Source organism: Hyperoodon ampullatus, assembly GCF_949752795.1.
Source record: "Hyperoodon ampullatus genome assembly, chromosome: 19".
NCBI classification, from domain to species: domain Eukaryota; kingdom Metazoa; phylum Chordata; class Mammalia; order Artiodactyla; family Ziphiidae; genus Hyperoodon; species Hyperoodon ampullatus.
In genome coordinates this window covers 38,351,515-38,372,911 of record NC_136932.1, presented here as the reverse complement: position 1 = coordinate 38,372,911, position 21,397 = coordinate 38,351,515, and the positions used below count along the sequence as shown (strand labels likewise).

At 45.7% G+C, this 21,397-nt stretch overlaps 1 pseudogene across 1 annotated transcript; it reads right to left on the bottom strand.

The window, feature by feature from the left end:
- Positions 1–11,382: 11,382 nt before the first annotated feature.
- Positions 11,383–11,840, bottom strand: LOC307068161 (ubiquitin-conjugating enzyme E2 B-like; annotated as a pseudogene). Its single transcript has 2 exons — positions 11,691–11,840; positions 11,383–11,595 (listed from the first exon to the last, which is right to left on the bottom strand). The product of its transcript is annotated as a ubiquitin-conjugating enzyme E2 B-like (transcript).
- Between the last annotated feature and the right edge of the window lie 9,557 nt (positions 11,841–21,397).

Below are 21,397 nucleotides of genomic sequence, written 5' to 3'. Positions count from 1 at the left end.
AAAATTTTTTTATTTATTATTTATTTTGTCTGTGCCGGGTCTTAGTTGTGGCACGCAGACTTCTTAGTTGTGGCATTTGGGCTTCTTAATTGCGGCATGCATGCGGGATCTAGTTCCAGGACCAGGGATCAAACCTGGGGCCCCTGCATTGGGATCGTGAAGTCTTACCCACTGGACCGCCAGGGAACTCCTGGCTGTTAATTTTTTTCTTTTTTTTGCGGTACGCGGGCCTATCACTGCTGTGGCCTCTCCCATTGCAGGGCACAGGCTCCGGACGCGCAGGCTCAGCGGCCATGGCTCACGGGCCCAGCCTCTCTGCGGCATGTGGGATCCTCCCGGACCAGGGCATGAACCCATGTCCCCTGCATCGGCAGGCAGACTCTCAACCACTGTGCCACCAGGAAAGCCCTAGGCTGTTAAGTTTTGACAGGTAGAGGGGGATTAGTGATCAGGAAGGCTTGAGAGCCGAGGTATATTAGCCAGGAGGACCCACACTATAGGATTTGATAGTAGGGCGTGTGGGGAAATTGAGATCAGTGCATGAGCGTTCACAAGGGTTCTTTGTGTGTTTATATAAAGAGAAAGTGCATGTACCTTGGGGTAAGTTACTTAATCCCTTCGTCCCTCAGTTACTTCATCTGAAAAATGGAGGTGATATTACCTACTCTATAGGATTGTGATGATTAAATGAGTGGATACAAATAAGGTGCCTGAACCTACTGAATGGGAGAAAATATTTGCAAATGATATGACTGATAAGGGATAAACATATACAAACAGGTCATACAACTCAACATCAAATAAAACAAACAACCTGATTTAAAAAATGGGCAGAAAAACTGAATAGACATTTTTCCAGAGAGGAAATACAGATAGCCAATAGGCACATGAAACGATGCTCAACACTGCTAATCAGCATGATCTCAGAGAGGCAGCAGTGAGTGGTGGTGTGAAGCCAGATCTTAATTCCCTGCCCAGGAATTGAATCTGGGTAGCCTGGATGAATCCTAGCCACCACACCCCCTGGCTCTTGCCCCCAGTGAAAAATGCATTTCTCACGGAGGCAAAACTGTAAAAACAGGTACAAAGTTTATTATTAGAGACATAGCACAACAACAAGTGGGAGAGCACACAGAGAAACGATTTGTTAAGATAGGAGCAAGACAGAGATGCACACCGGGAGAGAAAGCGTGTGGGGTCCTCCCTAATGAGGAAGAGTGCGGTAAATAGGCAGTTAAGTCATTTATATAAGGCAGTTCTTCCCGATCTTTGTTTACCTTTGGCCAGTTATCTGGTTTCTTTTTCCACACCTGACTTGCCTTAGGACCCTCCCCAACTTGCGTGGGCAACTTTTTTCTAAGATGGATTACAGCCCAGAGGCCTATGGGATAGCCTTAGCGTCACATATTATGGGTTGGTGCCCCCTCATTTTTGACCGCCAATGAGCCTTTCTACACATGTGCTATGCTTCCCTTGCTCCAAGGATGGGAAATGTATGACCTGTTGATCTTTTAACAGAGTTTAGTCCCACTCTGTCCCTGCCATAAAAATGTCCAATATCTGGTTATTTACCCTATTTCTGTTGCTGGTTTTTATATTGAGGCGCAGATCTCGAAATATAGACAGGAGTCCGGTCATAAATATGTAGTCCTGGAGCTCGTTTGTCTCTGCTTCAGGAAATGTAAACAGGGGGCTGGTAATGAATGTCTGGCCTGAGCCCATCTTCTTCTCACCCCAGGAAGAGTAAACAGGAGGCTAGTTGTAAATGTCTAGCCTGAAGCCCATCTATCTCCTGCCTCAATCAGGGAAATGCAAATCAAGTGTCAAGTGCCCACCCCTGCATCCAATTGCAGGGGGCCCTGCTTGGTTCCAGCCAGCTCAGAGGCTGTTTTGGGATTTCAGTTCATTCACACCCCTGAAAATTCTCACTCTGTCTTACCTGTTCCCTTTGTCCCCTGGGCTCTCCGCTCATTATTACATAGCCTGGGGCTGCTGGTAGCACAGGGGAGACCTGGGGCCTTTGAACAGAACACAGGCCCTGCCAGGGCACCTGGCTTGGTAGGCGGACAAGGGCTGCTCTCATTCCCAACTCGCCCCCCTTGGCCCTCAGCCCCCTCAGTCCAACCTGCAGCCCAGCACACAGCAGCCAAAGAGCATCTTCACAGATGTTACCCTGCATCCCTCTCCTCCCTCTGAAGAGTTCCATCCCTGGCTCCCCACTGCCCTCAGTACAAAGCTCACCCTCCTCAGCCGGCACGTGAGGGCCTCACTGCCTTCCCCAGACTGTCTCTGGACATCCCCTTGCCCTTGGCTGTCTCATGCCACGCGGTGTGGCCAAAGTGCTGGCTTTTAGTTTAGATACCTTGAAGGCCTCGGGCTTCTGGGGCTCTGTGATTTTTTTTTTATGTCTTTAAAAAAATTTTTTTTTTCCTGGTTGGAATGCCTTTCTACCTCATCACCTCCCCTCTGGCATCTTTAACTTTTAAGACCTTGAAGGAGGGGATCCTAACTCATCTCTGTCCATTTTTGTGGGCCTGGTGTCTAGCAATAGTGCTCAATAAATCAATGTGTTTTTTTGTTTGTTTGCTTTTTTCCTTTGGGCCGCATCAGGCAGCATGTGGAATCTTAGTTCCCCGACCAGGGATTGAACCCAGGCTCTCCTCAGTGAAAGCTCGGGGTCCTAACCAATGGACCGCCAGGGAAGTCCCTATCAATGTTTGTTAAATGAATAAAGGTAACCTCTGAAGCCTAGCTCACGTGTATGGGGTGTGTGTGTGTGGAGGGGTGGTGCACAAGAGAAGTTTGGACAATGCATTCTCTCAAAGTCATTCTCCTTTCTATTCTAGACGCCTTTGGAATCCATACCAAGACTCCCCCCTCAAAGTCATAGTGGACTGAAAACCTCAGGTCTGCCTGGAGACAGGAGGGTGAGCCCACCACCGGGGTAGAGCCTTACTCAGCCACTGTACACCAATGTTGTTTTTGAAAAAGCATGATCTTGGACAGGTTCTCCAGGAGGTGAGTCTGGGGAGAGGAGGGAAGATGGGCCGGGGAAGAGGGAGGGACTTGTGTCCGGAATCTGGGGCTTTTAAAGGAGGAATCCCCCCCGGGGAAATCTTAATTTAGTGGTTTGTCTTGGTAATTTTTGCCACACCTAAGTAGATTTTTGATTTTTCTTTAAACAACAGCAACAAAAACCTACTCTCTCTCATTCTGAGCATCCATTCTGTGAAATCACAGGTCTGATGCTCTAATTATATTTTTAATAAACAGCAAAATGAATACGTACTGTTAAGTAAAAAAATAAAAAGTTTCTCTTGTGTACCACCGGAAGTCGTGGCACGCACGGGCCTTGGCGCACGCTGATCTGAGACGTACGATTGGGGGATGACGACCCCCAAGGTCCAGAGCCACAGCGGCTCGGGATCTGAGCTGAAAGAGGCCACTTCAGGATTTTTCAAGGCTGAGCCCGAGGCTGGCTTTCAATGCTTGAGAGCCCATTGGACGGGAAGCCACAGAGTGAGATCAACCGAAGGAATCCTGAGAAAAGGAGAAAAATAGCTTGGACTTGAGAATGAAACTGGCAAGGACGGACGGTCACCCGAAGGTGCGGGCTGCAGGAGGAGACAGAAGGCAGCAGAGGTGGGGTACTGGGAGAGCAGGAAGGCTGAGTCACGTCGCAGCCGCGCACGAGGCGCCGTGGGCTGCGTCCTGCAACTCACCTGGTCTGCGTAGGCCCCGCCCCACGCCCTCCCACTGTCGTAAAACACACAGACCCCAAATCGCCAACTGCAGGGGGCCGAGATGGTCTGAGACAGGTGGGGGAAGGGAAGCTAAAGAGCGGGGAAGCCCAGAGATTTGCTCGCTGGGCGGTATGTGGAAGGGAAACCTCTCCCCACTTCCTGGGGGTGGTGGCAGCTGCAGAAGAAAGACTGCTTGACATCAGTCTTTGTTGGAGGATTTTCTGAGTCTTCACTCTTCATCCCAGAACTGAAAGCCTCCCTGACAGCTGAGAGGTCTCAATGCTTGAGACAGGTAAGACCAGGGTCAGGGACAGAGTCAGGAGTGAAAAAAAATTTTTTGTATTTTTTCTGATTATAAAAATAGCACTAGTGGGCTTCCCTGGTGGCGCGGTGGTTGAGAGTCCGCCTGCCGATGCAGGGGACACAGGTTCGTGCCCCGGTCCGGGAAGATCCCACATGCCGCGGAGCGGCTGGGCCCGTGAGCCATGGCCGCTGAGCCTGCGCGTCCGGAGCCTGTGCTCCACAACGGGAGGGGCCACAACAGTGGGAGGCCCGCGTACCGAAAAAAAAAAAAAAAAAATAGCACTAGTGTTGAAAAAAAGTGGAAATTTCATACAAGCACACGCGAAAAGGAAAAACATAAGCTCTATACCACCTCTACACATAACTATTATAACTATTTTGGTGTTTATTCTTCCAGCCCCTATATATATTATTATATATGTATATATATATGATATGCTAAAGATAATTAGATATTATATAATATATAATTGTAATATGTGATGATTTAAAAATAAGTGGGATCACACTGAATAAATACTTTCAGGATCTGATTTTTTTCAATTGTTATCTTGTGCTCCCCAATAAATTTTCTCTTACACCCTCATTTTAATTTTTATTTTATTATTATTATTTTTTGGCCACGCCCTGCAGCTTGTGGATCCCAGCTCCCCCACCAGGGATTGAACCTGTGCCCCCTGCAGTGGAAGGGAAGCTCAGAGTCCTAACCACTGGACTACCAGGGTACTCCCATACACTCTCATTTTTTAAAAAAATTTATTAATTTTATTTATTTATTTTTGGCTGTGTTGGGTCTTCGTTGCTGCGCATGGGCTTTCTCTAGCTGCGGCGAGTGGTGGCTGCTCTCCATTGCATTGCGTGGGTTTCTCATTGTGGTGGCTTCTCTTGCTGCGGAGCATGGGCTCTAGGCCCGTGACTTCAGTAGTTGTGGTGCGTGGGCTCAGTAGTTGTGGCTTGTGGGTTCTAGAGCGCAAGCTCAGCAGTTGTGGCACATGGGCCTAGTTACTTCGCGGCATGTGGGATCTTCCCGGACCAGGGATCAAACCCGTGTCCCCTGCGTTAGCAGGCAGATTCTTAACCACTGCGCCACCAGGGAAGTCCCCAGAATTATCTTTTTCTAGAAACAATAAATGCTGGAGAGGGTGTGGAAAAAAGGAAACACTCTTGCACTGCTGTTGGGAATGTGAATTGGTACAGCCACTATGGAGAACAGTATGGAGGTTCCTTAAAAAACTACAAATAGAACTACCATATGACCCAGCAGTCCCACTACTGGGCATATACCCTGAGAAAACCATAATTCAAAAAGAGTCATGTACCAAAATGTTCATAGCAGCCCTATTTACAATAGCCCAGAGATGGAAACAACCTAAGTGTCCATCATCGGATGAATGGATAAAGAAGATGTGGCACATATATACAATGGAATATTACTCAGCCATAAAAAGAAACGAAATTGAGCTATTTGTAATGAGGTGGATGGACCTAGAGTCTGTCATACAGAGTGAAGTAAGTCAGAAAGAGAAAGACAAATACTGTATGCTGACACATATATATGGAATTTAAGAAAAAAAATGTCATGAAGAACATAGGGGTAAGACAGGAATAAAGACACAGACCTACTAGAGAATGGACTTGAGGATATGGGGAGGGGGAAGGGTAAGCTGTGACAAAGCGAAAGAGAGGCATGGACATATATACACTACCAAACATAAGGTAGATAGCTAGTGGGAAACAGCCGCATAGCACAGGGAGATCAGCTCGGTGCTTTGTGACCGGCTGGAGGGGTGGGATAGGGAGGGTGGGAGGGAGACGCAAGAGGGAGGGGATATGGGAACATATGTATATGTATAACTGATTAAATTTGTTATAAAGCAGAAACTAACACATCATTGTTAAGAAATTATACTCCAATAAAGATGTAAAAAAGGGGCTTCCCTGGTGGCGCAGTGGTTGAGAGTCCGTCTGCCAATGCAGGGGGCACGGGTTCATGCCCCGGTCTGGGAAGATCCCACATGCCGCGGAGCGGCTGGGCCCGTGAGCCGTGGCTGCTGAGCCTGCACATCCGGAGCGTGTGCTCCGCAACGGGAGAGGCCACAACAGTGAGAGGCCCGCGTATCGCAAAAAAAAAAAAAAAAAAAAAAGATGTAAAAAAAAAATGTACATTAGTTGATTTTTGCTTCTGGTCATGACAGAGTAGCTTGTATCAGGCTAGGATTCCTTTAGAGAACAATGTAAAAATTAGATTCCCCCCCACCCCCCACACACACTCACAGCTGTTTTAAGGCTTTAGAGAGTAGCCAAATGGGCAGAACTTAAGTAACCAGGATCCTGCACAGAAGGAAAACCCTTTGAAGTGAGGGGGATCATTTCCACTGCTTTCCTTAAGGAAATTTCTTACAGTAATTTGCTGATTTGCTTGGGAGGCATTGAGGCTGAGCAGAAAATGGTGGCCTAAAGTTTTGGTATTATCACAAGGCTCAGGAGTTCAGGATCTGACAAGAAAGAGGGACCTGAGAAACACTTCAGGGTTTCAGCGGAGATCCCTGAAGGGCTATGATCTAGGAGCAAGGGCAATCCAGAAACATACCAGCCCATACAAAGCCAGAAACATCTCAGTTCCTGACTGTATTAAATGATTTAACCCTACTCTAACTGCCTGCAAACAACAACAACAACAAAAAAACACAACAACAACAAAACCACCCCCCCAAACAAAAGAAAAAACCCAGAAATTTCCGTCTCTTCTGGAGAAATAACATAATCCAGAGCCTCTATGGTTTTTCATTCTACACAGCATCCAACATTTAACACAAGTTAACAGATATACTAAGAGACAAGACCAAATGAACAAAAACCAAGAGAAAAAAATAAACAGTAGACCTGAAGGAGAAAAAGATATTGGTATTATTGTACATGGACTCTAATACATTCAAGAAAGTAGATGGAGAACTAGAAACAATTTTTTTAAAAGAACCAAGTGGAAACTCTAGAATTGAAAAATACAATTACTTAAAAACAGGAAAAAAAACAAAAAACCCAAACCAAAAACCAAACCAAAACAAAAAAACTCTATAGATGGGTTTAACAGCAGTTTGTTTGTTTGCTTGTTTGTTTGTTTTTGGGCCACACTGGGAGGCTTGTGGGATCTTATTTCCCTGACCAGGGACTGAACCCAGGACACAGCAGTGAAAGTGCCGAGTCTTAACCACTGGACCGACTGCCAGGGAATTCCCAACAGCCGGTTAGATATAACAGAAGACAGGATTAGTAAACTGAAAGACAGATGGGTAGAAAATATGCAGTCTGAAGCACGGGAGTGGGAAAAAAAAGATGGAAAATACAGAAAAGAGCATAAGAGAGTATGGAATGTGATGTAAAGGTCTAAATACATTTAATTGGACTCAAGAAGAGTGAGTGAGTCATTCTAAAGCAATAGGTGAAGAGTTACTGATTACAAATTTTACAGTATTAGTGAAAGACATTAAAACACAGATTTAAGAAACTCTCCAAATCTGAAGCAAAATAAATACAAAAAATCCCTACCTGGGCAAACTAGTAAAACTTCTGAAAACCAAAGTCAAAGATTATTTTAAAAAATTGAGGGCTTCCCTGGTGGCACAGTGGTTAAGAATCCACCTGCCAATGCAGGGGACACGGGTTTGAGCCCTGGCCTGGGAAGATCCCACATGCTGCTGAGCAACTAAGCCCATGCACCACAACTACTGAGCCTGCACTCTAGAGCCCACGAGCCACAACTACTGAAGCCCGTGTGCCTAGAGGCTATGCTCCGCAACAAGAGAAGCCACGGCAATGAGAAGCCCATGAACCACATTGAAGAGTGGCCCTTGCTCGCCACAACTAGAGAAAGCCCGTGCGCAGAAACGAAGACCCAACGCAGCCAAAAAAAAAAAAAAAAAAAATTAAAAAAGACTTTAATTAATTAAAAAAAAAAATGAAGGTGGAACAAAGAGGTTTACAAACGAAAACAGACACTTCATTGCCAAGAGAGCTGAACTAAAAGGACTACTAAAGAACATTCTTTAGGCAGAATGAAAGTGACCCCAATGGAAGCAAAGACATGCAGGAATGAATGAATGACAAGAGGTAAATGTGTGGGAAAAATACACGAATATTGACTGTATAGAATAATATTGATAATACCTTAAGTTTAAAAATGCATGAAAAATTAAAATACTTGACAATAATAGCCAAAAAGCAGGAGGAGGATATATGGAGTTAAATCAATCCTAAGATTCTTGCATTAGCTGGGGAGTGGGATTGCTTGATAACCATTAAAATAATAGTGAAAGAGTGTATAATTTGAATAATGAGAGAGGCAATAATTTAAAAAATCTAATTCAAAAGAAGGTAAGAGGGCTTCCCTGGTGGCGCAGTGGTTGAGAGTCCGCCTGCTGATGCAGGGGACACGGGTTCGTGCTCCGGTCCGGGAGGATCCCACATGCCGCGGAGCGGTTAGGCCCGTGAGCCATGGCCACTGAGCCTGCGTGTCTGGAGCCTGTGCTCTGCAACGGGAGAGGCCACAACAGTGAGAGGCCCACGTACTGCAAAAAAAAAAAAAGAAAGAAAGGTTTAAAATAGGGACATTTCTTAAAAATGTCTTTGACTAATTATATTTCTTCTGCTATGAGCTTACCTGTATCTTTTGCCCTGTATACTATTCGGATGCTTTCCTTCTGCTATTGATTTTAGATGGATGTAAATATAGGTAAGTAGGAATATGTCCATGTGAATGTTGCAAATACTTTCTTCTAGGGATCAGTTTTAAATCTTTATGCCTTGGTTGTAACACTTAGGGCCTGGTTTCACCACTTGCTTTGATGTTAGTGAAAAGAGAAATGGTCAAGTCTTAGGCTTTACACCCCTAATCAATTGAACTGAACTGAGGTCAAGGGAGCAAGCAAACCTGAGGTGCTGCATTATTGTCATTTAGAGAGTATGGAGTTATCTAAACCAGTGATAGGAATAACGAATGGTGAATGTTGAAGTCTAAAGAAGGAAGAGAAATAAACCGGGCTGGGAAAAACTACAAAAATCCCCAAGAGAAGGCTCAGCCGCTGCACACAAGTAGCTGCCGCTTTGGGAGGGGATGCCTGGAGCAGAGACGTGTGATGCAAAGCTAATCACGACCACCAGGTGGCGCTCTAAAGACGTCCGATTGCTCTCCAGACTTGCAGAGTTGAGATTTTGCTTGAGCGCCTAGGAAGTGGAAACTGAGGCCCCGGGAGCTTCGGACCCCTAATTTTTGGCTTTGTGATTCTTCTAGAGCAGCGGTCCCCAACCTTTTTGGCACGGGGGATGGGTTTCTGTGGAAGACAATTTTTCCACGGACGGGGTGGGGGTGGGGGTGGGGGTGGGGGCGTGGTTCAGGCGGTCATGCGAGCCACGGAGAGCAATGAGGAGCAGCAGCTTCTCGGGCTCGCCCGCCGCTCACTGCTCACCTCCTCCTGTGCGGCCCGGTTCCTAACAGGCTGCGGACCGGTACCGTCCACGGCCTGGGGGTTGGGGAGCCCTGCTCTAGAGGCAAAATCCCCAAGATCTAGAGCCCTGTGGGGTTCTTTTTCTATGCTTGCTTTGCCTGTGGGCACCTGTATTGCATCTTCTCTTCAATTCAGTGGCTCAAACCTTGATGAGCAAAGCGATCACCTGGTTCTCTTGTGAAAATGCAAATTATAATTCAATCGGACTGGGGTGGGGCCTGAGGTTCTGCGTTTCTAACTAGCTCCGTGGTGATGACTCACACTCAGTAGTTCCGAAACTTAGAACATGCTGACTCTAAGGTCCTTTCTCTGTGCGATGTGGGAGGTGGGAGAGTTTGCAGCTTCCTGGAGTAAAATCCCTGGAGTAAAATCTGAAATGTCTACAAGTTAAAGTTGGGCCAGTTGCGTGACCTCTTGGGGTCTCAGTTTCCTCATCTGTAAAATGGGAATGGTGGTGGCCTTTACTTAGAGAGTTATTTGAAGGTTAAAGCAGGATATTGTATGTAAAACACCACAGTGCCTGGTGCCTAGTAAGCCTCAACAAGGCTTGGGGCTACACTATGTGAAGTATGGAGACGGGCAGCCCTGGTGGGGTGGTACCTTGGAGGGAGCAAGAGGTGAGGGGCAATCCTTAAGAAGATGCCATCTGAGCTATCAAGATATCTGTCATCTGAAAAAAAGGGGACCTTTTTGTCATCTGGCTGAGGACAGAGAGCCAGGAGGAGAGCAGGTCTCCTGATCAGGTTGTAAACGTAAGGCTGCTTGTAAGGCTGCTTTTGAGGGAGATTTAAGTAGGCTGCAAGCTACGCGGGCTTCCTTCGGGAGATGGGGGCAGGATGGGAAGCAGTATTTCCAGGCAGCTTGAGCTGCAGCGTTCATCACACTCCCCCATTTCACATCTTTAGGGGCTTTAGAGGTTGTGAGAAGAGCTAAGAGGAGCCAGGGATCACCCTGGTCCTGCCCTCCTGCAAGGCTCTGCCACAGCCTGCAAAACCATTGCAGTGGCAACCTCAGCCCAGTTGCCGGAGTTTACCGAAATGCGTTAAATAGGGCGGTGTTTCCATAGCATCTTTTTTTTTAAATATATAAATTTATTTATTTATTTTTGGCTGCATTGGGTCTTCGCTGCTGTGCGCGTCTTTCTCTAGTTGCAGCGAGCGGAGGCTACTCTTCATTGCGGTGCATGGGCTTCTCATTGCAGTGGCCTCTCTTGTTGCGGAGCACAGGCTCCAGCCTCGTGAGCTTCAGTAGTCGTGGCATGTGGGCTCAGTAGTTGTGGTGCAAGGGCTTAGTTGCTACACAGCATATGGGATCTTCCCGGACCAGGGCTTGAACTCAGGTCCCCTGAATTGGCAGGCGGATTCTTAACCACTGCGCCACCAGGGAAGCCCCATAGCATCTTTTTTTTTTTTTTTTTTTTTGCCCTCAAGTTATGTATTTTAACGGCTTTACGTGTAATGTTCATATATAAAAAGCTTTAAGTGTTTTCCTCCAATTAAAAAATCTAAAGAATTCAAAAATAAGGTATTCAATATTTGAAAAAAGGACAGATTTACAAAATGTGCATATTCTGTCATGAAAACTCCACACTAACATTATACACTTGGAAAAAATACAAGCAGGATATATTACACATTTATGTAAGCAACAACTTAGTTCACACCATGCAATAAAAAGTACATTAATCAAGATACACTAGCTTTTGTAGGTTCTAAACTGAAGGACTTTTTTTTTCTGCAGAATCTTTAAAACCTGTGGCACTTAAAATTTGTTAGCCTATTGCGAGGTAAATTATACACAACAATGATGAAAAAGATTAACAGACCAGTTGTGTATTATGAATCATTCCAGCTTTGTTCAATAATGGCCGAAACGCTTTTCTCATATCCTCATTTGTTTTCCTGATAAAGCTGTGCTGCCTGGCTATTGGCTGGACTATTTGGATTTGGTTCATCCAGCAGGGACTGAATTGATGTTAAGAGAGAAGATACTTCATATATTGGACTCCACTGATCCTGAAGGATATCTAAACATATGCTACCATCAGCCTACACATTCGGATGAAACATTTTGGATAAAAACCTAACAGCTGGCAGTATATTTGGATACTCTTGAGAAAATTCTATTACTGGTTTAAAAGTACCATCTTCAAAGGATGTCCCTCTGGTCCAAATGTAACTGCATTCCAGTGCATGATGTTGTTTTCAGATGGTGCCCCACTGACACCCACAGGTGGGTCCTCTTGCAATCACTTGAAATCCTGCATAAGCCTCCTCCAGGGCGGGGTGGGCATGCTCCCCAGCTGCCCAGAAGTCAGTCTGAAAGCTCCGTAGCGTCTTAAAGGTCCATGAACATTTATGGACTAACTTCCAGTGCTCTGCTGGATGCTCCTGGGGATACAGAGACAAATCCATGCAGCCCTTTCCCTCTCTGGGTGACCTTGGGGAGATAAACATTGCCTTGGGAAGGAATTATCAGTGAAGGGCCTCAGTCGCAGTTCTTAGCAATGGTGCTTGTCCTACGTGGTGGGACTTAATGACACACGGGACCTGCAGCCGCTGTGGAGGTGAGAGGTTTTTGGGGTGACTCTTCAGACCAGGATGGTCTGACCTGACAAAGACTTAAGGAGTGGGTCAGATTTGGAGAGGCAGAAAGGAGGGGGGACACTACAACCCACTAAAGAGACTAATTGGATGCATATGAAGCCAATTACACACGTTATCTCATTTAAGCCCAAACAATAGTGTGAGGTCAGTACAGCATTTCATTTTGGGAAAATGCCGAGACGCACGGCAACCCGTTCAAGGTCTCGCCGCTAAAAATGGTAGGTGGAGGTTATCTGACTTCAAGTTCTTTTTTTTAAGTACCACGTGTGTGCTCTGCTAGGCTCTGTGCATCTCTTCTTCCCCTCGCCGTTCCCCTCAAATACAAGGCCGGAGACATACATGCATATAGTGGACATGGGGAAGCTTGAAGTTCTGGCTAAAGAGTTAGGGCTTGAATTTCTTTTTTTCCCTTCCCCAGCCCTGAAGTCTTGTTCAACAACAGCTGAGCGATGAGGCTGGCAGAGTTGCCTCACTTCTAGAAGGCCGGCCCCAGCCTTCCTGGCCTGAACCCACTTCCTGTCCTTGTGCCTCTTTTGTCAGAAGGTGATTCTCACATTTCCTGTTGATTTATATTTTGTTTCAGCGGCTTCAGCTCCCGCAGCAGTTGATGGGATCAGCGAGGGCTGGGACACAGGACCAGGTACGTTGGGATGGTGGGGAGTGGTGGGTCAGCTTGGACAAGGTCTGGGCCAGGTGAGGGCCAGCTGGCAACACGCCAGAGTCGGGGTGGGGGGCTCCTGGTGGACCCTCTCTGTCCATGTGGTTGGGGGACTGTCAGAAGCTGAGGTCAGTTTGTGAAGTTGGCTGTGTCCCTGTGGGTGGGGGGAGACCAGGGGTTGGCTTTGGTGGTTTGGTGGTTTCCTGAAATCCCATCACCTTGATTTGGTTGTGTATTACCTGAGCTGCCCAGGTAGCATTTTTCTGGGTTGCAGAGAGAGCCCCTTGGGTTCAGACAGGTTTATCTGAGGTTGACTGAGATACAGCTGGTGTGTTGCTTGCAATTTTGCCAAGCTGAGGGCTTGTGATTAAGTCTTGGCTTCTTGCCTTACTTATGGGCAAGTCCCTTTCCTCTGAACCTGTTTTCTGGTCTACACAGTTGTAAAATGTCTCTGCTTTGTGGGATGTTTGTGATGCTTGAGCAGGACAATGATTGTGAAAGTGTTTTGTAAACTATAAGACGGCATTCTCAGGGTTTGAGGTTACTTTTATTTCATTTTCTTTGTTTTTAAAAATAAATTTATTTATTTGTTTATTTTTGGCTGCGTTGGGTCTTTGTTGCTGCATGCAGGCCTTCTCTAGTTGCGGCGAGTGAGGGCTACTCTTCGTTGCGGTGCGCGGGCTTCTCATTGCTGTGGCTTCTCGTTGCGGAGCACGGGCTCTAGGGCGTGGGCTTCAGTAATTGTGGCTTGCAGGCCCTAGAGCGCAGGCTTAGTAGTTGTGGAGCACGGGCTTAGTTGCTCCAAGGCATGTGGGATCTTCCCGGACCACGGCTCAAACCCGTGTCACCTGCGTTAGCAGGCAGATTCTTAACCACTGCGCCACCAGGGAAGTCCCAAGCCATCTGGTTCTGTTGAGAAAGACTCTCTGATCTCCTGCCTGGAGGGTAGAATCCAGGCTGCCAGCATTCTTGGAGGGTCAGTAGGGGAGGGAATTTGGGGTCTCATCGTTTGACATGAAGCCTTTGAAGAATCCTCCCTCCCTTTATCCCACATCCCTTTCTAGTGTAGTGACAGCCTTGCCCTCTGGTGTGCACAGTGTCCCTAGGTCTGGAGCTTCTCTGGTTTAGTTTCTCCAGAGGAGAAGCGTCCTCCTCCTGCTGGGCAGGGGGAGAGCTAAATGCCTTGGCTGGTCAGTTACCTGGGCTGTGAAGTCTGAGTGCTTTGTAAACACACTGTGCTTTCAACAGCCCTTCCTGTTTTTGGCTCCACCCCGCCCTGTCTTCTGACATAGCTGGTATCTCCAATTCCTGGGCCTTTCTGTGGTTCAGAGGCACACCCTGCTTGCTTCTGGTTGGCATTCAGTTTCCAGCCTTCTCTGATGCAGTCCATCAGCTGCCATTCACCATTCTGCTTTCTGTCTTCCAAGTCTGTTGACGTCTGCTCTCTCGTACTCTGTCCTGATGGGTTTCTACCTTTTAAAATTTGTCCTGTCTTTTTTGTGACGTTTCAGGAGGAAGTGGAGATACTTGTATTCAATCCATTGTGGTAACTGCTATAGTTGTAGCATTTTCACTTGGACCAGTGTTGTCTGAGAGTGTTGGCTTCCTCACACTATTACCAGCACTGGGTATTATCATTTGTTTTATTTTTTAAAGATTTTTTTTTTTTTTTTTTTTTTTTTTTTTGCGCTACGCGGGCCTCTCACTGTTGTGGCCTCTCCCGTTGCGGAGCACAGGCTCCGGACGCGCAGGCTCAGCGGCCATGGCTCACGGGCCCAGCCACTCTGCGGCATGTGGGATCTTCCCGGACCAGGGCATGAACCCGCGTCCCCTGTGTTGGCAGGCAGACTCTCAACCACTGCGCCACCAGGGAAGCCCCTAAAGATGTTTTTTGATGGACTATTTTTTTAAAGTCTTTATTGAATTTGTTACAACATTGCTTCTGCTCTATGTTTTTTTTTTTTTTTTGGCCACAAGGCATGTGGGATCTTAGCTCCCGACCAGGGATCGAACCTGCACCACCTGCGTTGGAAGGCAAAGTCTTAACCACTGGACTGCCAGGGAAGTCCCTATCATTTGTTTTAAACTCTGATAATTTGATAAGTAAAAATGTCTCATTGTCATTTTAAAAGTTATTAATGAAACGATTGAAGATATTCTCACGTGTTTATTGGCCGTTCGTGTTTCTTCAGTGAACCACTTATTTATCTTCATTGCTCATCTTTCTACTGGAGTAGAATAATTGTTAAATTGTTAACATATGGCCAGCTCAGGAAAGAGGTTTGTGGTCGATCCCTTATTTTCTTGTATATGCAATCTCAGAGCATAAGCTTCAGAAAACAGCAGTTCTTAATGACTATGTCAAGAATTTGATGAATTTTTTTCTCCCTTGGATTATAAAAGTAATCTGTTCAGTATAGAAAATTTGGAAAATACAGATAAACACAAAAAAGAAAATATAAATCGCCTAGAGATAGCCACCAGTTATAAATATATCCTTCCAGTCTTTTTTTTTCCTGTGGGTATATAGTTATAAAAATAAAAGCGGAGTCATTTTATTTTGTATTCATGCTTTCGACTTACTAATCATAATTTCTTCTCATATTATTACACAGTGTTCTATTACATTATCATTCGTGGCTACCTGGTATTCCATTGTGTGGATATATGATCATTGATTCAGTCAGTTCCCTTTGATGGACATTTAGGGTCTTACTGGGTTAAAATTTGCATTAACAATTTCCTCTTTTGATCATGTCCCCATATAACCTTGTTTTCCACTGTGTATCTGCTTAGCAATTTCTTTTTGGAGGGGGAAAGGATGAAGGTAAACGTTGATCCTTTTCTGGTTAAATTATTTCTCATTCCAAGTTAATGTATACAGACTCAGGGAGATTTTTCTAGCACTTTTTTTTTTCTGTGGGTCAGAGGGAGAGATGGGGAAGGGTCACTCTGGGATTCTCATTAGATTCCTCCACAGCTTTCAATTAGAGAGAAAATGATGAGGGGCAAAAGCAGTAGGGAGGAGAGATGTATGCAATAATGAGAAAAAAGAAGCTGACCAGGCAGGCATCTGAAAAAAATCATCCAAGAAATAATAGCTTAAGAGAGAGAAAACCTGAAAGAACAAACTGTTCTGAGAGTTGAAGACCTGAATTTTGTCCCTGAGTCTGCCATTAAACTGTGTGTCCTTGGGCAGGTTGCTCAACCTCTCTGGTTTCCTCATTGGCATTCCTCATCTCAGGTAGATTTCTAAGTTCTCTTATCTTCTGAGGTTCTATGAATATAGACTTTGTCCTACTAGCTGTGTGATTCTGGACAAGTTGCTTAACTTCTCTGAGACATGGTGTTCTCAACTGTAGAGCGGGAACACTAATAGCTACTTCATAGGGTTGTTGTAAATGGATGTGTGTAAAGCACTTATCACAGGACCTGTCCCAGATGAAGTATCCAATAAATGCTTTTTTTTAATTTTTAATTTTTTTAATAGTTATTTATTGGAGTGTAATTGCTTCACAATACTGTGTTAGTTTCTGTTGCACAGCAAAGCAAATCAGCCATATGCATACACGTGTCCCCATATCCCCTCTCTCTTGAGCCTCCCTCCCATCCTCCCTATCCCACCCCTCTAGGTCATCGCAAATCACTGAGCCAATCTCCCTGTGCTATGCTGCTGCTTCCCACCAGCCAACTATTTTACATTCGGTAGTGTATATACGTCGATGCTACTCTCAGTTCGCCCCAGCTTCCCCCTCCCACCCCATGTCCTCAAGTCCAGTCTCTATGTCTACCTCTTTATTCCCGCCCTGCAACTAGGTACTAGGTTTATCAGTACCTTTTTTTTTTTTCTAGATTCCATATATATGTGTTAGCATATGGTATTTGTTTTTCTCTTTCTGACTTACTTCCCTGTGTATGACAGACTCGAGGTCCATCCACCTCACTACAAATAACTCAACTTCGTTTCTGAAAGCTATTTTTATTGCATGCCAGTTGTTATGTAAAAGGAGGGCAATTATATCATCCCACACCCTGTGTATTGGAAAGGAACTCTGTCTTCTTAAAAGCTGTTTCCAGGTTCAGTCAGCAGTTGGGACACATGCCAAGGGGCACAGTACAAAGTCACCACTGGCTCAGACCTCCCTTTGCAGTGCATTCTTCCCTGGGACCTGGATGCTGTCCAGATATGGGTCAAGTAAACACCCTCTGCTCAACACAGATAAGAAGGATGTATGGATGTTGGTCCATAGGGGAAGCAATAGGAAACCCCACTTTCCAAATATAAAATATCCGGGAGTGTAGCCGAAGGGAAACTGAGCCCTAAATGATATGAATCACCAACGCGAGATGCTATTAAGAAAAAGCTGACATCCTTTCAAGCTGTGATTAATGAGCACGGAGATAGGAGGAAGAAGTCGTGGGTGTAGCTGCAGTTTTGCTGTTTGCTGCTGTGCCTGCTTGGATAAATTACCCTATTCTGTAAAATCAGGAGGCTGGATTCTATTTTATTCCCCCAAAGGACAGTCTGTGTACTACTGGTGGCACACACAGTGATGTTATGTGGTGCAGAGATGAACATTTGACATTTAAAAAATCTTTTTATTTTGTATTGGAGTATAGTTGATCAATGTTGTGATATTTTCAGGTGTACAGACATCTTTTTTAATGTATATATATATATTTTTAAAAATTTTTATTGGAGTATAGTTGATTTACAATGTTGTGTTTGTTTCAGGTATACAGCAAAGTGAATCTGTCATACATATACACGTATCCACTTGTTTTTAGATTCTTTTCCCATATAGGCCATTACAGAATATTGAGTAGAATTCCCTGTGCTGTACATAGGTCCTTGAACATTTGACATCTTAATAGTTATGTGTTTAACTTATGAAATAGTAGGGAAAATATGGCTAGCAATCAATTCTATAATTTCATAGATATGATTTTTTCTTTTTTTTTTTTTGCGGTACACGTGCCTCTCACTGCTGTGGCCTCTCCCACTGCAGAGCACAGGCTCTGGACGCGCAGGCTCAGCGGCCATGGCTCACAGGCCCAGCCGCTCCACGGTATGTGGGGCCTTCCTGGATTGGGGCAGGAGCCCGTGTCCCCATGCATCGGCAGGCGGACTCCCAACCACTGCGCCACCAGGGAAGCCCTGATTTTTTTTTTTTAATATTTATTTATTTATTTGGGTTGCACCAGGTCTTAGTTCTGGCATGCGAGATAATTGTTGTGGCATATGGGATCTTTTTTTAGTTGTGGTGTGTGGCATCGTTTAGTTGCAGCACGTGGACTCTTAGTTCCGGCATGTGGGATCTTGTTCTCTGACCAGGGATCGAACCCGGGCCCCCTGCATTGGGAGCTCGGAGTCTTACCCACCGGACCACCAGGGAAGTCCCCAGTATGATTATTTTTTAAGTTCATTTTCTTAGAAAGTGATCTGATTCGAAGAAAAATTCAAAGATGAAAAGCAGAAATGGCAAATATCGTGAAGGTGGTAAAATTGGAGCATCAGATATGGTAGGCAGAATAATAGCCCCCAAAGATGTCCAGGTCCTAATCTCCAGAACCTGTGAGTATGTTACCTTTTACGGCAAAAAGGACTTTGCAGTTGTAAGTTAAGGATTTTGCGATGGGGGGATTATCCTGTTAAGAAGAGCTCTCCGATCTCCTGCTTGGAGGGTACAGGCTGTTGGCATTCTGGGAGACCATCAGGGAAGGAAGCTGGGGTCTCATTTGATATTGAGCCTTTGAAGTATTCCCCCTCCCTCTCCGGCTTCCCCCCCCTTTTTAAACTTTATTTATTTACTTATTTATAATATTTGGCTGTGCCAGGTCTTAGTTTGAGCATGGCATGCGAGATCTTTGTGCGGGATCTTCGTTGCCGTGTGCGGGATCTTTAGGTCCTTGACCAGGGATCAAACCCAGGCCCCCTGCATTAGGAGCACGGAGTCTTAACCACTGGACCACCAGGGAAGTCCCCCACTTCTCTTTATATTGTACTAATTCAGCCTTGCTCTCCAGTATGCTCGGTGTCCCAGGTCTGGAGCTTCTCTGGTTTAGTTTCCCCAGAGAATAAACTTCCTCCTCTTCCTCCTGCTGGGCTGGATTATCTGGGTGGGCCCAACGTAATCAGAAAGGTCCTTATAAGAGGGAGGCAGGAGTCAGAGAAGGCAATGTGATAACAGAAACAGCCACTGGAGTGATGCGGTCATGAGCTCAGGAATGCTGTGGCCCCTAGAAGCTGAAAGTGGCAAGGAACTGGTTCTCCCTGGAAACTCCAGAAGGAACCAGGCCTGCCAATACCTTGATTTTAGTCCCATAAGTCTCATTTTGGACATCTGACCTCCGGAAGCGTAAGAGAATCAATTTGGGTTGTTTTAAGCGCTAAGCTTGTGGTAATTTGTTACAGCAGCTTCAGGAAACGAATACACCAGATGTTAGATGCACTTGAAGGCGGTTTATTCTGCAAGTTCAGCGATCCCGGGGCATAGCAAAGGAACGCTGGCAGGAATGAGACTGTTCTTGATCACCTACCCCCACCCATCTAGGACAGGGCTGACCGTGCCATCACATTGGGCAAACTGGCCAAGGAGAGGCAGGGTCTAAGCATCCCCAGGAGGGTGCGGGAACTGTTATCACCTGGTCCAACCTGCACATTTTACAGATAAAGAAACTGAGGCTCAGAGAAGGGAAGCAGAATCACCTATGATGGGGCTGATTCTCCAGAGAGGAGTAAACACCTGAATTCCTAAAGTGGAGGTTAGGGAAGACGAGTAGGCGGGACTGGGCTTTCACACCAGGGTGGGTAGCCCTGAGAAGGGGTGGTGCCTGCACCTTTGGCTCGGGGTGGAGGGTGGATCTTGCCACCCTTTGATCACCTCCCCTGTGTGTCTGGGCCTCTTGCTTTATATATACATATATTTTTTAATTTTATTTTTGGCTGTGTTGGGTCTTCATTGCTGCACACGGGCTTTCTCTAGTTGAGGCGAGCAGGGGCTACTCTTCGTTGCCATGCGCGGGCTTCTCATGGCGATGGCTTCTCTTGTTGCGGAACATGGGCTCTAGAGCTCAGGCTCAGTAGTTGTGGCGCATGGGCTTAGTTGCTCCAAGGCATGTGGGATCTTCCTGGACCAGAGCTCAAACCCGTGTCCCCTGCATTGGCAGGCGGATTCTTAACCACAACGCCACCAGGGAAGTCCTATGCTTCCTCGACTATCTTTTTTTTTTTTTTTTTTTTTTTTATGGTATGCGGGCCTCTCACTGCTGTGGCCTCTCCCATTGCGGAGCACAGGCTCCGGACACACAGGCTCAGCGGCCATGGCTCACGGGCCCAGCCGCTCCGTGGCACGTGGGATCTTCCCAGACCGGGGCACGAACCCGTGTCCCCTGCATCGGCAGGCGGACTCTCAACCACTGCGCCACCAGGGAAGCCCCCTCGACTATCTTTTTATCAGGGTTTTAACAACCATCCCGTCAACAGAAGACTTTCGAAAATTGTTGAAACAGCAAAACATGCTTGAGGAAAGGGCTCCTCTGCTCCCCGCTCCTCCTGCCCCCAGCACTTTAATCAATGTCTTCTCTTCTGCCTGGGCTGCATCCCTCCAAAGGGATGCTTCTTTTCTTTTCATAGAAGGGACATTTCTACTGTGATTAACAGCAAACCTAGGATGTTTTATTTCTGCATTTCAGCATTTATGAGTCAAAATTGGCTTCTGTGGCCAGGACTCTCCTGAGTAAAGCCCTTTCTCCTAATTTTGAGCAGAAGATATTTTCCATGTAGAGGCCCCCAAAACCCCCTTGTTGCAATTTTCAAAGTGGACATCAAGGCCTGTGTTGTTATTGTACAGGAATAGATGAAAACTAGCATGAAATTGCCTCTGAGGTCCCATGGACTGTCATTTTACCATATTAGGTTATAATTATAAATGGTCAGGGTATTGTTCCCCTTATTTAGACACTGGTCACCAGACAAGTGACCCCTAGAGAAGCAATCCTTACATTCCAGATTACCTATAGTTGACATCCCAGATGGTTCTATCAAAGTCCAAATATCATTATGTCATCAGTTAATGGATGTGTAGAAGATATGACATTTAAAAGATTGTGGGGTGGAAACTTTACACCTGTGGAACCAGCACATATATGTTTACCGGAGAGAATAACATCAGATTGGGCTAACTAGGGAGTCATAGCAGGAGGAATTAATTCTTTGGTTTTTTTTGGCCACGCCACGTGGCTTGAGGGATCTTAGTTCCCTGACCAGGGATTGAACCTGCGCCCCTGGCAGTGAAAACACAGTCCTAACCACTGGACCTCCAGGGAAGGGAATTAATTCTTATGATCTGTGCTATAGAATTAGGAACCCTCCTACTGAAGCTTACCAACACCTGAGTGCCATGTCACTCTTGTATCTGCTAGAGTGACTTGGCTGAAAGGCTGGATTTTAAAATGGTCCTAAAGCCACAAACTTAGGAAAATCATTTGGAAAGAATTTTGAGGAAATGATCGTGCTTTGTCAAGTTTGGATGCATTCTTTTTTTAAAAAAAACTTTAAAAATTATACAGTTAATTATTTTTGGT